Source organism: Rissa tridactyla, chromosome 8 (assembly GCF_028500815.1).
Source record: "Rissa tridactyla isolate bRisTri1 chromosome 8, bRisTri1.patW.cur.20221130, whole genome shotgun sequence".
NCBI classification, from domain to species: Eukaryota; Metazoa; Chordata; class Aves; order Charadriiformes; family Laridae; genus Rissa; species Rissa tridactyla.
The window spans coordinates 17,954,136-17,970,875 of NC_071473.1; the positions used below are offsets into that span (position 1 = coordinate 17,954,136).

The 16,740-nt window shown below is 54.4% G+C and overlaps 1 protein-coding gene across 13 annotated transcripts in view; it reads right to left on the reverse strand.

Moving 5' to 3' along the window:
• CAPN15 (calpain 15) overlaps positions 1 to 16,740 on the reverse strand; it is a 66,963-nt gene that overhangs the window by 29,438 nt on the left and 20,785 nt on the right. The window contains exons 1-2 of one of the 13 annotated variants that reach the window (XM_054211903.1): positions 7,459 to 7,521; positions 2,497 to 3,351 (exon numbers count right to left, since the gene is read on the reverse strand). The exons of 10 other annotated variants lie outside the window; for them this stretch is intronic. The gene's annotated coding sequence lies outside the window, so the exon portion shown is untranslated. Of the gene's footprint in view, positions 1 to 2,496; positions 4,769 to 7,458; positions 7,571 to 16,740 lie in introns of those variants that run through there. 2 more of the 13 variants (XM_054211904.1, XM_054211902.1) reach the window with 2 other exon arrangements.

Consider the following 16,740-nt stretch of genomic DNA (forward strand, 5'->3'; position numbering starts at 1 on the left):
AAGACGCCAGTCCCATCAGGATCTCCAAGCCACCACTGAAGTTAGGCTAGCACAAGACGTATAGAAATCAGGGGAGATCAAGAGCAACAGTGAGAGGATTCATGACCAACATACCAGATCTAGGAGGACAAGCAAGATGCTGGGGAGAAACAGCTGGGAAGATGATGTTCTTTACTACTACTATTACACCAAATCATTTCAAATCGTGGCAAGTTTTAATTTAGGAAGCCAACAGAAATTGTGCCCTTTAAAAATGGGACTAAAGTTGGTAAGAATAATGAACCAGGAGCAGATCCCAAGGAAGAGCAGTGTAGGGTTAATGCCTCTCTCCGAGCATTAACAGTAGCCAATGAATGGCATCCAGGGAGGCTGCGGAATATCCCCTTCACACCATGTCTTTTGCCCAGCGAGGAAGAAGGGCAAGACTTTGCTGTCTTCAACACATCGCCAAGACTTAAACGAGGCTGACATACTGAGAAGACATGTCCTTTTTTCCTCCATCAAGGATGTGTGCCACTCCCTCAAATCCGCTGGTCGAGGGGTCGTCTTCTGAGCTGCCTCCTCTGTTATTGCCCCTTAACCATCTCCATTGCAGGCCTGCTGGGCTGGCTCTGCCCCAGGCCCTGCCAGCAGCCCTTCTCACCAAGCCCAGAGTGAGATATCTGCTCCCCAACCCTGCAGACTGGCCACAGGAACGTCTGCTCAGAGACAACAGGATGGGGGCAGCTTCGTATCAATGATTATCTACGATGCTCGGGTCAGGAAGAGTGGGATGGACAGCCAAGAAAAGCTCAAAGCTTAAGGATTTCAGATGAAATGTGGGAGAAAATGGACTAGAGGACATCTCTTAGGATGTCTCGTGTCTGAAGAGCGTGGCACAGGACAGGTTTGAGGAGCTGCGGGTGATGCTCTGTGAGCAGCTCCACCCCATGCTCACAGCCAGTGCCACCAGCTCAGCTCCAAAACACCGCCCTGTACTTTCAGAGAGTAAATTCAATCCTTTCTTCCCAGGATGAAAAGGAAATTCAAAGCTGTTTGCTGCCTTTGACGCCAGAAAGGCAAAATACCGCTGTTGGAGGAAGGCATACAAGGCTGGAGAGGACCGCCTGCCCCCTCGCGTGGCCCCGCAGGGCTTGTGGGGTGGTGGGAGCTATCGCAACACAGGCACAACCACGGGGAAGGAGGTGGGAGAATGCCGCCAAGCCCCTCTCTTGTCTCACCAGTTCCCAGCCCTGCCTGTAATCAGCTGCACGGGGCAGGCTGCTATTTGCTTGAGAAACAGCCATCTTTTTCCCTAAATTCTCCCTTTAAAAGAAATAAATCAAGGCATAGCTCCAAGGTACAATTAGGAAAAAAACAACAGTCGTCAAGAGCTTGGTACCATTTGGGCTGGAGAGAGAGACAAAGACTCGTCTTTCCCTCAGGTCTGACACTAAGGAGAGCGTGGGCATGCAGAGCCCCCGGCCTCCTCCTCCTCCTCCTCTCCTGGGGCTTTAACTTGGCCGTTGTCCTGGCTCCTGGCAGAGCTGCGAACGAGGAAACTTCCCAGGGCCCAAGCCCACACTGCCGAGCTCTGCAGCGGCGCCATCCCACTGTCCCAGACCACCCAGTGACCCCCCTGCAGCTACCAGCCACGCTCGGGGCACTGTGGGCAGAACCTTGCACCCACCAGCAAGAGAGAAGGCAGCAGGGCACTGTGGTCCATCGCCAGTGGCTGTCAGGCTCTCTTCAGGGTGATTAACCGGCCTTAATGAAAAGCTAAGCCAGTCCTGTGCCCGAGGAAAGCAGCTCACGCTTAATAACCCAGCCAACAAGCTTTGCACTGATCTGCAGAAAGAAAGAAAGATTGCCAAGGGACAGAGGAAGAGAGAGGAACTCTGGCAACTCCCAACATCCCTGGAGCCGATCCGAGTCGGCCAAGCCATAGCCCCTCGCGTGGTTGGATCGGGGCATGGTAATCAAAGCCACCGCGGCCACACTACAAATGTCACCGGGCAGCGAGGGGAAAGGCGAGGATGGAGGTTCCTCCCAGAGCCAATGCCACCAACCAGCAAGCCCTGCTATCTCTCAACTCCTTTGGAGACAGGAGATCAGAAGGCAGAGGGCAAACCTGAATGTCCTCTCTTCTACTTCAGGAACCACATCTGCAACCCCTCCAGAGAACACCAGTCCCAGAGGAGGATCTCGACGCGCAGAGCAGAAGCCCAGGACGACGTCCCAGATGACCTGCGTGTTGGAGTTTGCCCACACATGCACACGCTCACTCTTTCCACTGAGTCCCTGGCTCCACACGCAACTTCCAAGTGCACTCACATTCACTACCAGGTCCTGGAAAAAACTTTCCCAAAGGCTTGGTGCAGCCTGCTGCACCGGAGCCATGTCCCTCCACGCTTTGCCGACCTTGGGTGATGTGGGGCCAAGGGCTTGCGTGGTCAGCTGGGGTACCAGGGCCCGCATGGAGAGTGGAGGCTTTCAACACCAATAAACCCCACCAACCTCACAGACAGCTCCAGCCTTTCCCGATCTTGGATCACCCGCGCCGTCTCCAGCTCTGTTCCCAGGTTATGTCAGGTCAAGCAGATGAACGCAAGACTGCACAAAATTTGTTGCTGCATCAGCTGTGGGTTTGGGTGTCTGCTACTGTGCTGCAGCCAGCAGGCTCTGCTCTCCTTGCAGGCTCGGGGGGAGGAGGAAAAACAAGGAGGGGAGAAGCCACCTCAGGTCCTCTTCAGACTCAGGGCAAATGAACCAGCATCTCCTCCACGCAATAGGAGGAAGAAGCAATTTGTTCTGACAAACGGTGAAAGCCTGCAGCGGGGTTGGCCCTTTCTGTCAAAGCTGGTGTACCACACGGAGCCTTACGTGCCGGAGCGGAGAGGGGAGGGTACCAGCAGTCAAGTGATATATGCATCACTCACGCAGGGAGACCATCAGCAATGCAGAAGAATAACCGGGCTGCAAAAGATACCTGTCTACCCAGCTGGAATCCCAGTGGCAAGCAAGCACGGTGTGTGCTAGCCAGCCATTGCCGCTTGTCATCCACACCCGGGGCTGCCAGCGAGGAGTAGCGACTCAACGCGGCACCGGGACACACAGCGCGGCACCCCTGGGACACCCCTGGTGTACCCTTCTCTAGAGGGTTCACGTCTCAACACTGCAGCCTCGAAAGGGGTTGAAGGTTTGGGCACAAGCGCCTCTGGGATGAGACACGGTGGTATGGAGCGCCCAGCAACGCGGCACAGGCGGGATGGGCATATTTGCGTCTTGAGTTTGTAAGCAACGTTCAAGTTGGCCGTGGAGTGTTCACAGTCCAGGAGGCCAGGAAACTGAAGCTCTTAACTTGTAGCGGAGCTGTAACAAGAAGGATCTGGGATGTTAGGCGTCTGGATTACCAAGAGAGAAGAGGCAGCAGCACAGAAGCCTCCTCTGGAAGCAACATAACTCCCAACGTCCATTTGGTCTCCAGCGAATGGACAGATATGGCCGTCTCCTTAGCTTGCAACTCCTGCCTAGCTGCCAGATTCCCTCTTTCCACGCACCATCTGGGGAAGCCTGGATGCAACTGGGAATGATTTTCCCACTGCAGCCTAAGAAAGAGCGCCAGCATCTGAAAGAACTAAAGACTTCACACCTGCACATGCTTCTCCACACATACCTGTGCAGCCCTGCGCCTGCCACAGAGAGCGGCGCTTTGGAAGAGCCTTGGATTCTCCTCCCATGGGATCTCTTATCTAGACAGGCACTGACAGACCAAGGATCCTGCCCAACCACTAAGTCTAAGACGAGTCCAGCAACCAAACATGAATTTCTCAAGTCCTGGCAATGATCCTTCACCATCCTCTGAATTATTCCTCCTTGTTAGTATAATGATTTCCAAACCTTTGGGTCAAACCAGACCTGCTCCTTGCGAACAGCGATAACCGAGTGTGGGAGCACACACTTCCCTGCATCACAGAACAGAAAGCAGCTGGAGCCGCATCTGAGCGCTGCCAACGGGAAGATGAAAGACTCTCACACACTCCTCTTTTTCCACTGACACCGTCTTTATGGGCTCTTCTCCCCGCTCTCTGCTATGGATACAGCTCCTTTAACTGCCGATTTTCCACAGGTGGTGAAGTTCCAGATGCTCCTGGGAGGCTTTTCCAACTTTATTTATTCTATTTAAATAACAGGGGCATATGGCTTATTACAGCTATTAAAGGGTTTGTTTATGTATGTGGGGGGAATCTTAAGAGAACAAAATATGCATCTGAGCCTGGGATTCAGAGAGCTACCAGCGCCTCTGAGCACCCAGACACCAGCGCCTGGCCACAGAGGAGCGGAGAACCACCTCTGTCTGCAAACAGCAGACCAAGGGCTGTGAATGAGTTTTCAGCTCCTCACCTACATCACACTAGGTCCTGCAGCGCTAGCGAGGAGATTTATACCAGCCCAGGAGATCATCGGGACTCCTGTTCCCTTTCTGCCACCCCCTGAACAGGATGAAGGTCCAATCTCCAGGACACGGCCAGAGCCAGACATCAGGTTAAACACCATCTAACCAGGCGCTGAAGCAGCTACACAGGGTCCTTGGAAGCAGAGTATTCATGCTGGATCAAGCTGTGGCTGCTCCCTCTACAACCTGGGGAGCCCTGGCTAAGGACAGACTGGGCACGGCCAGCACTGCCTGCACGCAAGGACCGAGGCAGGCAGGGAGCTCCGTGCTCCCTCCAATCTAGAAAGCACCCCAGGGGTAGGTGCAAAAAGGCTTATAGAATCACAGAATGGCTTATTGAATCACAGAATGGTTAGAGTTGGAAGGGACCTTAAAGACCACCCAGTGTCACCCCCTGCCCTGGGCAGGGACACCTCCCACCACACCAGGTTGCTCCAAGCCCCCTCCAACCTGCCCTTGAACACCTCCAGGGATGGGGCAGCCACAGCTTCTCTGGGCAACCTGGGACAGGGGCTCACCACCCTCAGAATGAAAAATTTCTTCCAAATACCTAATCTAAATCTCCCCTCTTCCACTTTAAAACCATTCCCCCTCGTCCCATGGCTCCCCTCCCTGATCCAGAGTCCCTCCCCAGCTTTCCTGGAGCCCCTTTAGGGACTGGAAGGGGCTCCAAGGTCTCCCCGGAGCCTTCTCTTCTCCAGGCTGAACCCCCCCAGCTCTCTCAGCCTGTCCTCACAGCAGAGGGGCTCCGGCCCTCCCAGCATCTTTGGGGCCTCCTCTGGCCCCACTCCAACAGCTCCGTGCCCTTCTTGTGCTGAGGGCTCCAGAGCTGGACACAGTACAGTACGTACTGTAGGTAGTACACGCTACTTAGAGAGAGTGTCTCCACTACCCCAATTTCACGAACACATCACAGCAGGCTCTGTGCATGCGTTGGGTTAGCCCAGCTGAAAAAAGGTATCCTGCAACACAGCAGCCCAGTTTCTTTGGGGTAGGAAAGGATCCCAACAGGGAAAGCTGTCCCAGAAACCTGCTGACATGTCCTTCACCCCAGGTGAAGAAGCAGCAGCCGTGGTACCACTGGAGGAGTTCAGAGACCTGGGCATGGTGATTCTTCAAATAAGCCTTCATCACCTCTCTCCAGGCCCCATTTGAAACAGGCCCTGGAGAATCGGAGCACAGGCTGCTCTTTGGAGGAAGATCTCAGCATGGAGGCACGGAAAGAGAAGGAGCCCTTTCACTGCTACGAACCTGAGGAAGCGGGAAGGGAAGGAAAGAAAGCACCGATGGGGCTGATTTTTATCGTTATGTTTTACAAGACAGACTTCCCCGCTCTCAGCAGGGAGGGGAGGCGGCGAGGCAAGGAGTAAGAAACTGAACTCATTAAGCTGCTCTCTCATCTGAGGAGCTGGGACAGCTTCAGCAAGGAGGGTGGACTCTGGGGACCAAAGGATACTTGATTCCCCCCATTTAGCTACCCACACCTGAGGTGTGTTTGAACAATCACTTCAAAAGCAACCCCTGGAGAAGAAAGCAAGCTGGATGAAGAAGCAGCTCTACTTGTTGTTTTCATTTCTCTGTCTTTAAGCCAATTAAGGAATTTCTTTTTAAGTGAGGGCCTGTGGTCTACCTCAAAAGAGACTGTGCTCCCTGCAGAACAGAGCGGGGCAAGGGCGAGGTGGCCATCTGGAGTCAGAGCCCTGCAGTCCCTAGACAACACAGGGACTGTGCTTCTCCTCCGCAAAAATCCCAGCTACTCCAAACCCCCAGAACCTCCCTGGTTTTTAAGACACTCCTGCAGCAGATGCCCGTCCCCTTTGCACCTTGGTTTTCTCACTGGTACATCACACAAAAAGCAAGTCTCGTTGACATCAGGCAGACCTATCCCGGCGTCTTTCAACACTTGCGCCGTGTTTTAAGAACCCAAGATGGAAAATGCCTTTGAAGCTTCACAGCCAGCTTCCAGACGAAGGCACGGTCTGTACTTTTATTCTACTCTCGTAATACCTGGCCTCAATGCAGGGTGGCCAAGCTCAAGCGTGGTGGGGAAGGGGGGCTACAAACACAGATGGAGCACATATCCATGGAGACAGTACGGGCAGCTGGGAAACACGTTTGCCAGGACAAACGGCTCCTGGGGTGGGAGCGTGCAGATAGATCCCCTGTGCGAATCAAATGGCAAAGACATTGCCCTTCACACACCACACAGGACTATGCTCCGCCATTCTTCCCAGCACAGCCTGCAAAGGACACATGCATTCCGCATCCCAAAACAAGAGCACCTGGGTATGCAGGGTACTTTGGAAGTACAGATCCAGGTGAAGACCACCTTCTTTTATCTTTCAGAACAGGGAACAACTTTAGATGTCACACACCTGAACAACAGCATTTTCAATGTATGATAGCATCCCTTACACCCATTTCCAACACACCAGGTGCTAGCACTGGAGGCTGTGGTGGGAGAAGAATTTTCCTGTTTCCCAGGACTAAAGAGATGTGGACTAAGGCTAAACATGCTACAGTAACTGGAAAAAGCCAGGAAAATGGGGCCACAAAGATCCTGGGAGGGCTGGAGTCCCTCTGCTGTGAGGACAGGCTGAGAGAGCTGGGGGGGTTCAGCCTGGAGAAGAGAAGGCTCCAGGGAGACCTTGGAGCCCCTTCCAGTCCCTAAAGGGGCTCCAGGAAAGCTGGGGAGGGACTCTGGATCAGGGAGGGGAGCCATGGGACGAGGGGGAAGGGTTTTACACTGCAAGAGGGGAGATTGAGATGAGATCTCAGGCAGGAATTCTTGGCTGTGATGGCGGTAAGCCCCTGTCCCAGGTTGCCCAGAGAAGCTGTGGCTGCCCCATCCCTGGAGGTGTTCAAGGGCAGGTTGGAGGGGGCTTGGAGCAACCTGGTGTGGTGGGAGGTGTCCCTGCCCAGGGCAGGGGGTGGCACTGGGTGATCTTTAAGGTCCCTTCCAACCTAAACCATTCTATGATAAAACCTGATGGGACTGTAAACCAGGCACACTTGGGACTCACCTTACTCCCAGTGCAACTTCCCTCTCGCATGGGGAGGAGGCTGAAAGAGGAGATTTACTGGTGGCCACCAACCCGAATTGCTGCTCAGCTAAGATTTACGCTGCAATTTGTAGTGCTGTTAAAATAAAATTGGAAGAGTGGTGGGGGAAGAGAAAGAGAGAACGAAAGAGATGGGAGGGAGGGGAAACAGATCAGGAGCAAAATCCAAAGCTGTCTGCTCCCATCTCTCACATCTCCATTGAATAAATCACTCCGCATTTCCAGCTGCTGCGCTCCAGCCTTCAGTTCCTGCAATGCTAATGCCTGGGCTTGCATCACAGGGGGGCACACGGAAGGTACGGTTAATAGAAATCCATCCATCTCCATCCACAGCAGCGTAAGCGTCAGGCTCAAGAAATACAGCAGGGCCGAGAATGGCACGAAAGGTCCAGGGCATCCACAGGCTGGTGGCTGATCCCAGAACTTCCACACTGCAGCCACCAAGGCTCCAGAGGAGAGGAGAAGGGACACCCTCACCCCAAATGTCACCCCCTGCCTTCTACCTTTTCATTCCAGCACTGGTTAAACACCATTCCTACCTGCCGAGGTGAGCTAAATTACCGCCTGTACCTCCAGGAGCTTGCCAGCTCTACACAGCAGATCTGCAGGGAAAAGGCCGAAGTCATGGATCAATATCCCTCCATGTGCGAAGAGCCACAGAATTCCCCCACCGAGACCCCCACTGAGGGGGGTCCTCCTCTGAGGAGAAGGCAAGGAAAGGTCAAAGTGCCTTGCAGCTCTCAAGGAATCCTGTCTCTGCTCTGCAGGACTGGATGCTGATACGTGACCTTCAAAAAAATCAAAAGCAAAACCTCTTTAGGGAACTTTAATGGAACAGCTTCCTCTTGACATCAGGGAAACTCACCCCACCCTGAGCCAGCTGCTCTGTCCCGTGCTGCTGAAACCATGGAGGAAATTCAGGATTACATCCAAGGAGACTTTGGTCTTTCACCACCTCAGCGTTCCTGCTCTTTACACAGAGAGACAGGCCAGCCTCGAGGATTCACATCTCATTACAGAAAACACCACAGGGCAATTTAATGAGAGTCCAAAATACCAATCCAACACAGGCATCCCTGAGCTCTCAAGCCCTGCTACCGAAGTACCTTCTCGTGGGGCTCCAGCCAGCAGCAGAGCCCAGTTCCTTCTTGCAAGGGACATGAGAGAAGGTGAGATCCAGTGCACAGGCTGAGTCCCACCAACAGCAATGGATCCGTTTGCGTGTGTGCAGCTGACCTATAAAGGTCATTTACTTCTCTTTCTTATGTGCCTGAACTTTAGAAGGGACAATTATCAACAGTTCCCAAGAAGCTCAGTGGGATAAAACACACTGATCTTACTGTGGCTTGGCTGTGAATGCTTCCTTTTGCCCTGACCACTTGCCATTTTCATTTCCTTGCACAGATGGCTTCCAGGACAGCCCTGGGCCAATCCTCAGTTCCAGTGTGCACGTATAAAATAACCCTGGATGTGCAGAGCCAATCCAGACCTATGCCCTCTGTGGCACAGCCACCAGTGAGAAGAGTCCTTCAGCATGCTGTGATCCCCACCAGCCCAAAACCCTCTCCTGCACCTTCCTGCCCCACTGTCCCCAATGCAACATGGCAGTGAGCAGTGCCTCGAGGCCACCCAGGGCAGCTGCAATGTCACACAAGATCACCCGTGGGCAAGCCAAGGAGCTCCAGGAGGACTCGAGAGCTCTGCACCACTTCAGAAGCCCACCGCTCCATCAAACAAAGGTTCAACGCAGGAACCCAGGCTTGGCCTCAGATTCAGGTGGCCAAGTTGGGTTTCTGTGGCTTCTCGGAGGATTGGGTGGGTTATGTGCGGCTGGAAGGGCCAGGAGCAGAGCAGAACGACACTGTGCTGAGCCACAGGGCCATCCAGCACCCCAACCTGCTCCTTCTGTTCATGTCCCATGCTCTAGAGCTACTGCCACCTTAACTGAGCCAGCAACACATCTGGCCGACTTCTCCTGCAGTTAGTCAGGCAGTAATTACCAGGGAAGCCCCTAGGAGTTATACTGTACCCTGGAGGCCTCTGGACTCGGTAATTCAGACTGTAGTACTGTTTACTGCCTCGTAAAGATGACACATACTTAAGTTAGTGCTTTGACAGCTGGAATTTAGAAGATGCTCCTGGCTTGAGCATGTGCAATTAACCCTCACGTGTCTACTTGTCACAGAGAAGCATCCTGCCATCACGGCAATCCATGCTGGGGCTCCTCTAACAGCTCAGTGTCCCTTCCCCGTGGCAGAACGCAGCCCTTTCTACCAAGGAGGGCAGCTCCCGCCCTCAGTTAAAGCTCCTGAACCTCTTCAAGTCACCGGCAGCTCTTGGGTAACCTCAGCACACATGCTCCTCAAGGACAACCTGAAGGACATCACTGTCAACCTACAGAGGTGGGACAGAGGAGAGGGAGAGCACGCATGCCCCGCCTGCAGCAAGCTGAGACACTGCACAAGACAGATGGGGGCTGTCAGCTGCCATGCCATCCCCACCGCGTCACCACAGTCCCTCCAACACAGGCACTGGGAGAGCTAGGGGCTGCGGTGCCCACCCCAGCACGTCCAAAGGATGCAAAGCATCTAAACATTTGCTGTAGGAAAAGACAACCCAAGGAAAACAGGCCAGGCTTTGCTAGGAGATGCTCCGGGGAGGGGGTGTAAAACAATGACGTGCCCAACACACGTTGCTGCATGTGCCATGGAGGCTGCTGGGCACAAAACCAGCACAGCATCAGTCATCAGTCCGTTCTGGGCCACCGGCTGCAAGCCTGCAGCTCCTGAAAAAAAACAAACAAAAAAAATCTCTTCCACATTTCAGTAAGCACCAAGTGTTTCCATATTTGTCCCTCCCGCAGACAGACACCCCAGCTGCGGGGTACGGCAGCAGGAGGAGCCTCAGCTCCTCAGCGGGGAAGGTTACAGAGGACCCATTTGCTGCAGTTGGTGGCACAGGTCTGATGAGAAGTCCATGGGGCACGTGGCAGCCAACACCAGGGCTCTGAATAAAAGGTGTCTATTCCTTGGCGGCCCAAGGAAACAGGAGGAAAAATACATATACATACCTACACACACACACACATACACCCACCTATCTACCTACCTACCTATCTAGCTATAGTTTCACTTTTCCAAGGTATGCAGGTTAAAATCAGGTTTTCAGGAAGATGAAAGATCCTGCTTGTGTCCACCTTCTCTCCACTCACAGCTGGGAACGCTACAGAAGGCTGGGGTGCACGGACACCCTGTCCCCTCCACCCTGCAAGGTGGCAAGAACCAGCCTCCCAACATCTCCTTTTGCTCTAGTGAATCTGCTGCACTTCAAATTGGAGCTAAGAAGGCCAATGGCATCCTGGGGGGCATCAAGAAGAGCATGGCCAGCAGGTGGAGGGAGGTCATCCTCCCCCTCTGCTCTGCCCTGGTGAGGCCACCAGTGGCCTCTGCAGTGCTGGGTCCAGTTTTGGGCTCCCTGGTTTAAGAAGGACAGGGAACTGCTGGAGAGGGGACAGCAGAGGCTACAGAGATTATCAAGGGCCTGGAGCATCTCTGTGCTGAGGAAAGGCTGAGAGACCTGGGGCTGTTCAGCCTGGAGAAGACCGAGAGGGGATCTCATCAATAGCTAAAGGGTGGGTGTCAGGAGAATGGGGCCAGGCTCTATTCTCAGTGGTGCCCAGTGACAGGACAAGGGGCAATGGGCACAAACTGGAACACAGGGAATTCCATCTCAACATGAGGAAAAACTTCTTTCCTTTGAGGGTGGCAGAGCCCTGGCACAGGCTGCCCAGAGAGGTGGTGGAGTCTCCTGTCTCTGAAGACATTCAAATCCCACCTGGACGCGTTCCTGTGCAACCTGCTCTGGTGACCCTGCTCTGGCAGGGGGTTGGACTGGGTGATCTCCAGAGGTCCCTTCTAACCCCCACCATTCTGTGATGCTGTGAAATGCAGGAGCTCAGCTCTACGTAATTACCAGCCCTCGGATGCGATACCACTCTGAGGGCTGGGAGCAGCGGGGCTGGAACCCACGCGTCTGGAGCCAAAGCTGAGCTCTGCGCTGCTCTGGGCAAGGGCAGGCGAGGCCCCTCCGGCTCCCCGCAAGCTGCCAACTTGGCAGCCTTCAAGCACCCGTAGCCCAAACTCTCATCCTCACCCCACATGCTGCCCCGGCTCTCCTGCTGATCGTCCCACCGCCATCCAGAAGGGCTGCGGGGCTGCGTTCACACTTCACTTCAACTTTCCTTCTGGTTTGAATGTCCTGCTGCAGCCTCATAAATGCCATCTGTAACGCAGGAGCAGCTTCTTTCTCTTCAGATCAGTTCTTCGCACCTCCTCACGGTGACCTTCAGCACCTACCCCTCACAGGGATTCAGTGATGCTTGCGGGCAGGGATGCTGTGAGACACACGGGCTGCCGGCTGCGTTACGGCTGCCTTGCCAGCACCAGGCAGAGCGGGAAGGCTGGCAGGCACGGCAGGGCGTGAAGCACGGGAAGGCACCCAATTCAAATAAAAGCCCAGGGCACTTTGTTGAGGAGAGCGGCTGATACACGGCACAGCTACCCGGGCGGGTTATGGATCCCTGGGCAGGGACAGGCAGATGCAGCCCCAGCTCGCCAAATGCAAACAGCGTCAGACCACAGCTCATCTTCCCTCCCCGTGTCCCCAAACAACTGCCCTTCTGTTTGTGGCAGCCCCGCACCGGGGGGGGGGGCTGTTTCACCCGAGGGAACAAAGGCCTGCAGAGGGTTTGTGGGTACGCGCTCCCCTCTGTCTCCTCCACGCACGAGCACCAGCCTCCAGCCGAGATGGCATCAACGCAGCCTTTCAGTGCCACCGCCAGCAGCGGCCGGTGGAGGCGGGCAAAGGGAGACTGCAGCTCTGTGTCTCCCATTCTTCCCCATTTCTGAATCGCGTTAGTCGGAGACACGAGCCCAGAGCCACTGGTGTCAAGCTGTCACCCATCAGAGAAATCCCAGCATGTACCTTTTGCAGCAACTAGTACCTGATGATTTTGGAGGAAAGCAATGAGCGCTGGAAGGAACACAGAAATGGCTGGAACTGGGCAGCACTGAACAGCTCAGAGGGGCAAGGAGCTCCCTGCCCACCCCACGGGCAGAAAACAGGAGGCAGTTCTTGCCCTCACCCCCCTCTCAATGGCCCACAACAGCAGGAGCATGAGGTTAATGCAGACCCATCTCCCTCCAGGACAGAAGCTGCACAACATTAGGTGGGCTTGTAGTTTCCACCCGAGGTCTTTTTCGTGACCCTGGGAAAAGAATCACAGAATGGTTTGGGTTGGAAGAGACCTTAAAGACCATCTAGTTCCAACCCCCTGCCCTGGGCAGGGACACCTCCCACCACACCAGGTTGCTCCAAGCCCCCTGCAACCTGCCCTTGAACACCTCCAGGGATGGGGCAGCCACAGCTTCTCCGGGCAACCTGGGCCAGTATCAAGAAGAAATTACCCACACACATACACTTTCCTACGTTTTCTCCTTCCTTGCAGCAGCTCAGCCAGGCTCCTGAGCTTCCTGCTGTCACTGCATCCATCCATCAGCTCCTTCTGGAGGACTGAGACCGCTTCACAGCCCCAGGCTACTTGTGTGACACCTCTCCGGGGTGCAAGTGATTTTCCATGCAACACTAGACCAAGCTCCTGCCTCCGCAGCCACAAAAAGTCAGGGGAGCAATGCCGAAGGGTTGCTCTGAAAAAATCCCTGCTCTTGCTCCTCTTACTCTTCTCTGCTCTTAAAAAAAAATGAAAAACAAAAATAAATTCACCACCTACCAATCCCTTTCCCACCCCACCCCCAAAACCTGCATCTGGAAACATGCCTGATACAAAATGAGCACCAAAGGGCTCTACCAGGCCCTCCTACCACACATTGCTGCTGCAGAGAGCACAAGAGGCCTGTTTCCTTCACAGCAAAATTGCATCTTCAGGATCTCTTCCCAAAAGAGATGAAGAGGAGAGGGCCACAGATCTAGGTACGGCCAAAGCTGGATGCTAACTCTCTTCGTCCTCTTTTTCCTCAGCACAAGAAGGACACGGAGCTGGTGGAGCGGGGCCAGAGGAGGCCCCGGAGATGCTGGGAGGGCTGGAGCCCCTCTGCTGTGAGGACAGGCCGAGAGAGCTGGGGGGGTTCAGCCTGGAGAAGGGAAGGTTCCAGGGAGACCTTGGAGCCCCTTCCAGTCCCTAAAGGGGCTCCAGGAAAGCTGGGGAGGGACTCTGGATCAGGGAGGGGACCCATGGGACGAGGGGGAGCGGTTTTACACTGCAAAAGGGGAGATTGAGATGAGATCTGAGGAAGAAATTGTTTGCTGTGAGGGTGGTGAGCCCCTGTCCCAGGTTGCCCAGAGAAGCTGTGGCTGCCCCATCCCTGGAGGTGTTCAAGGGCAGGTTGGACGGGGCTTGGAGCAACCTGGTGTGGTGGGAGGTGTCCCTGCCCAGGGCAGGGGGTTGGCACTGGGTGATCTTTAAGGTCCCTTCCAACCCAAACCGTTCTTGTGATTCCATGATTCATGCAGTGTGGCGTCCTGAGAGCACCAAAGCAAAATTACCCAACGCCTGCGCTTGGAAAAGGACCTGAACCTACATCCCTGGGAGCATGAGTGCTCAGCTATTGCAGTGTCAGGAGCGCCCCAAAACCAGGCAAAGGCACTGCTCTCCTTTCTTAGGGTTGGCACTATTGCACTATTGAAGGGACAGGTCCACTGTGCTCTCCATGCTGTGACAGCAACGGTCCAGGCAAGGGCTTCAGACATTTCTGTTCAGATTTTAGCCAGCCCCACTGGGTAAGACGAGCACACGATCTCCGATTGACTCCGTGTCCTGGATTTTGCCCTTTCTTTGGAGAGGGTGAGCGGGCAGGATTGCCCTGTTATCTGCACGTGTGGAATGTGCAGATGGGGAAGGCTGGGGGGCAGACAGGGAGCAAAGGGAGAATTTGTTTGTGTACCTATCCAGAACTTCGGTCTCTGCTACTCTGCACTATCCTCCAAGTTCTCCACAGCTCCAGAGCTATAAATAGGCTCAATTTAAACAACTAAGAGGCTTTGTAAGTGTGCGGACTGCTGGAGCAGCCAGCGTGGAAAGCGGACGGGCAGGACTGGAAGCCTCAGGCAGTTGAAACAGCACACCACGCTGCCAACTCCTTGGCACCGCACACTTTCTTGAGCAAGATACCATTCCAGCTGCCGCGTCCTTGGGTGAGAACTGGCGAGCAAACAGTTACAAGCCCAACGTTCCCATCAAGCAGGTATCCACGACAACCTGCAGCAGCATTGCACTACCAAATCCCAGGTGATTCCTGGGATTCCACGCCACAACAACTTCCAGAGGGAGCACAACCCACACGGGGACGCATACACCTCACTGCAGCACCCGGGGAACACGAGCTCCACTCCAGTGTGATGCACAGGCATCGGAGCTGATGCTAGTACCCCTGTGGTTTGGAAGAGTAGTCCCTTTTTCCCCTCCTCATCCCTCCTCTGTGGATATAGAGTCAGAGCAGATTTGGTTATCCCCAGCTTTTCCACAGCCACACACGTGTCTGTTCTTTGCATGGAGGTTTGGGAGGGGAGTTGGACCAGCTCGACCCCAGAGGTCCCTTCCAACCTCAACCAGTCTGTGATTCTTGCAAGGTGCAAAACCAACTCTCTGAGCACGCCCAAAATCAAGCAGATTGCTGATAAAAACCAGGGAGCTGTGCCTGTCCCAACCCACAGCCCCAGCCCCAGCTCTGTCGTGGTAACTGTACTCCAAAGAGCACCAACACTGGCCCACCGAGGCTGCCAGACCTCCTGAGGCTGATGTCGGACCTGAGATCCGATGACAGGCAACAGAAGCAGGGAAACCCTGCAGCGTCACCTGGTGCTGTACCAGTAGCTTTTCACAGAATCATAGAACGGTTTGGGTTGGAAGGGACCTTAAAGACCACCCAGTGCCAACCCCCTGCCCTGGGCAGGGACACCTCCCACCACACCACGTTGCTCCAAGCCCCCTCCAACCTGGCCTTGAACACCTCCAGGGATGGGGCAGCCACAGCTTCTCTGGGCAACCTGGGACAGGGGCTCACCACCCTCACAGCAAACAATTTCTTCCTCAGATCTCATCTCAATCTCCCCTCTTGCAGTGTAAAACCGTTCCCCCTCGTCCCATGGCTGCCCTCCCTGATCCAGAGTCCCTTCTCATCTCTCCTGTAGGTCCCCTTTAGGAACTGGAAGGTTGCTATAAGGTCTCCGTCTCTTCCCAGATGTCTCACTTCCCCTCTGGGCCTTGGTTTCCCCAAGAAGAAACACATCCTCCAGACGCCACTTCTGCTTATGCCACGCTTGGAGGTGAAGGGCCACAACACAGGAGGGAGGGAAGGGGCTGCACACCACCGCATCCCCCCTCCGACCCACCAGTATGCCACTGTCCCCTTGTTAACATCTCCACCAGCCTCAAGATGGCTCCAAGCCCCCGAGACAGGACTGGGTGATGCTGCCCAGCAGTTTTGACTTGCTTTTTTTCCCCCCACACATTTAAGCCACGGGGGTCACAAACACCGAGGTCACGGATGCCCCGCTCTGGGTTTCTCTCCAGAATTAAGTGATGGTTCTGGAGAGCTGGGGGGGCTCAGCAAGCACCCTCCCACCAGCTGCCAACAACAAAAGCAAGTCTCCTTGCTTCCCTCTAAAAGCAGACAGATTTATATATTTTTAGCATTTAAAAAAAAAAAAAAAAAGATAGTCTGATCCTCCCTGCATAACCATTGAGGCCCAGAGGTATTTCATTCTGAAGAGGCTTTTATAGAAAAATACCAAGCCTTTGCAGAATGCTGCGGGAAACCCCAGAAAATGCACATTCTCTGGCAAAGGAAAGAGCTCAGACAGCATCAGCCAAACTGAGTGGTGGGCAGAGACGCTTCGATTCAGCCGCGCAGATCTTGCGACGCTTTCTTCAAAAAGCCTCTCCTGAGCAGAGTGAACTCAAGCAATTCTCAGTGCCATGAACCCTTCACAAGACTTCCAAAGCGCTCTGCAAACCAGGAACCCTCCCGGCCCACCAGCCTGGTGCTAACACATGCTCAGCTCTGGCAGGGACCTCACCAGAAGGGCCACAGGAACCCAGCAGGTCCAGCCAGGAAGAGACCCATCTCTCTACTGGTCCCATCAAGATCCCGTTCTTCTCTGGGTCCCATCAAGAATTTGACCAGGACAGGACCCTGTTGTCCCTCTTTATGAATGCTGAGGAATGAA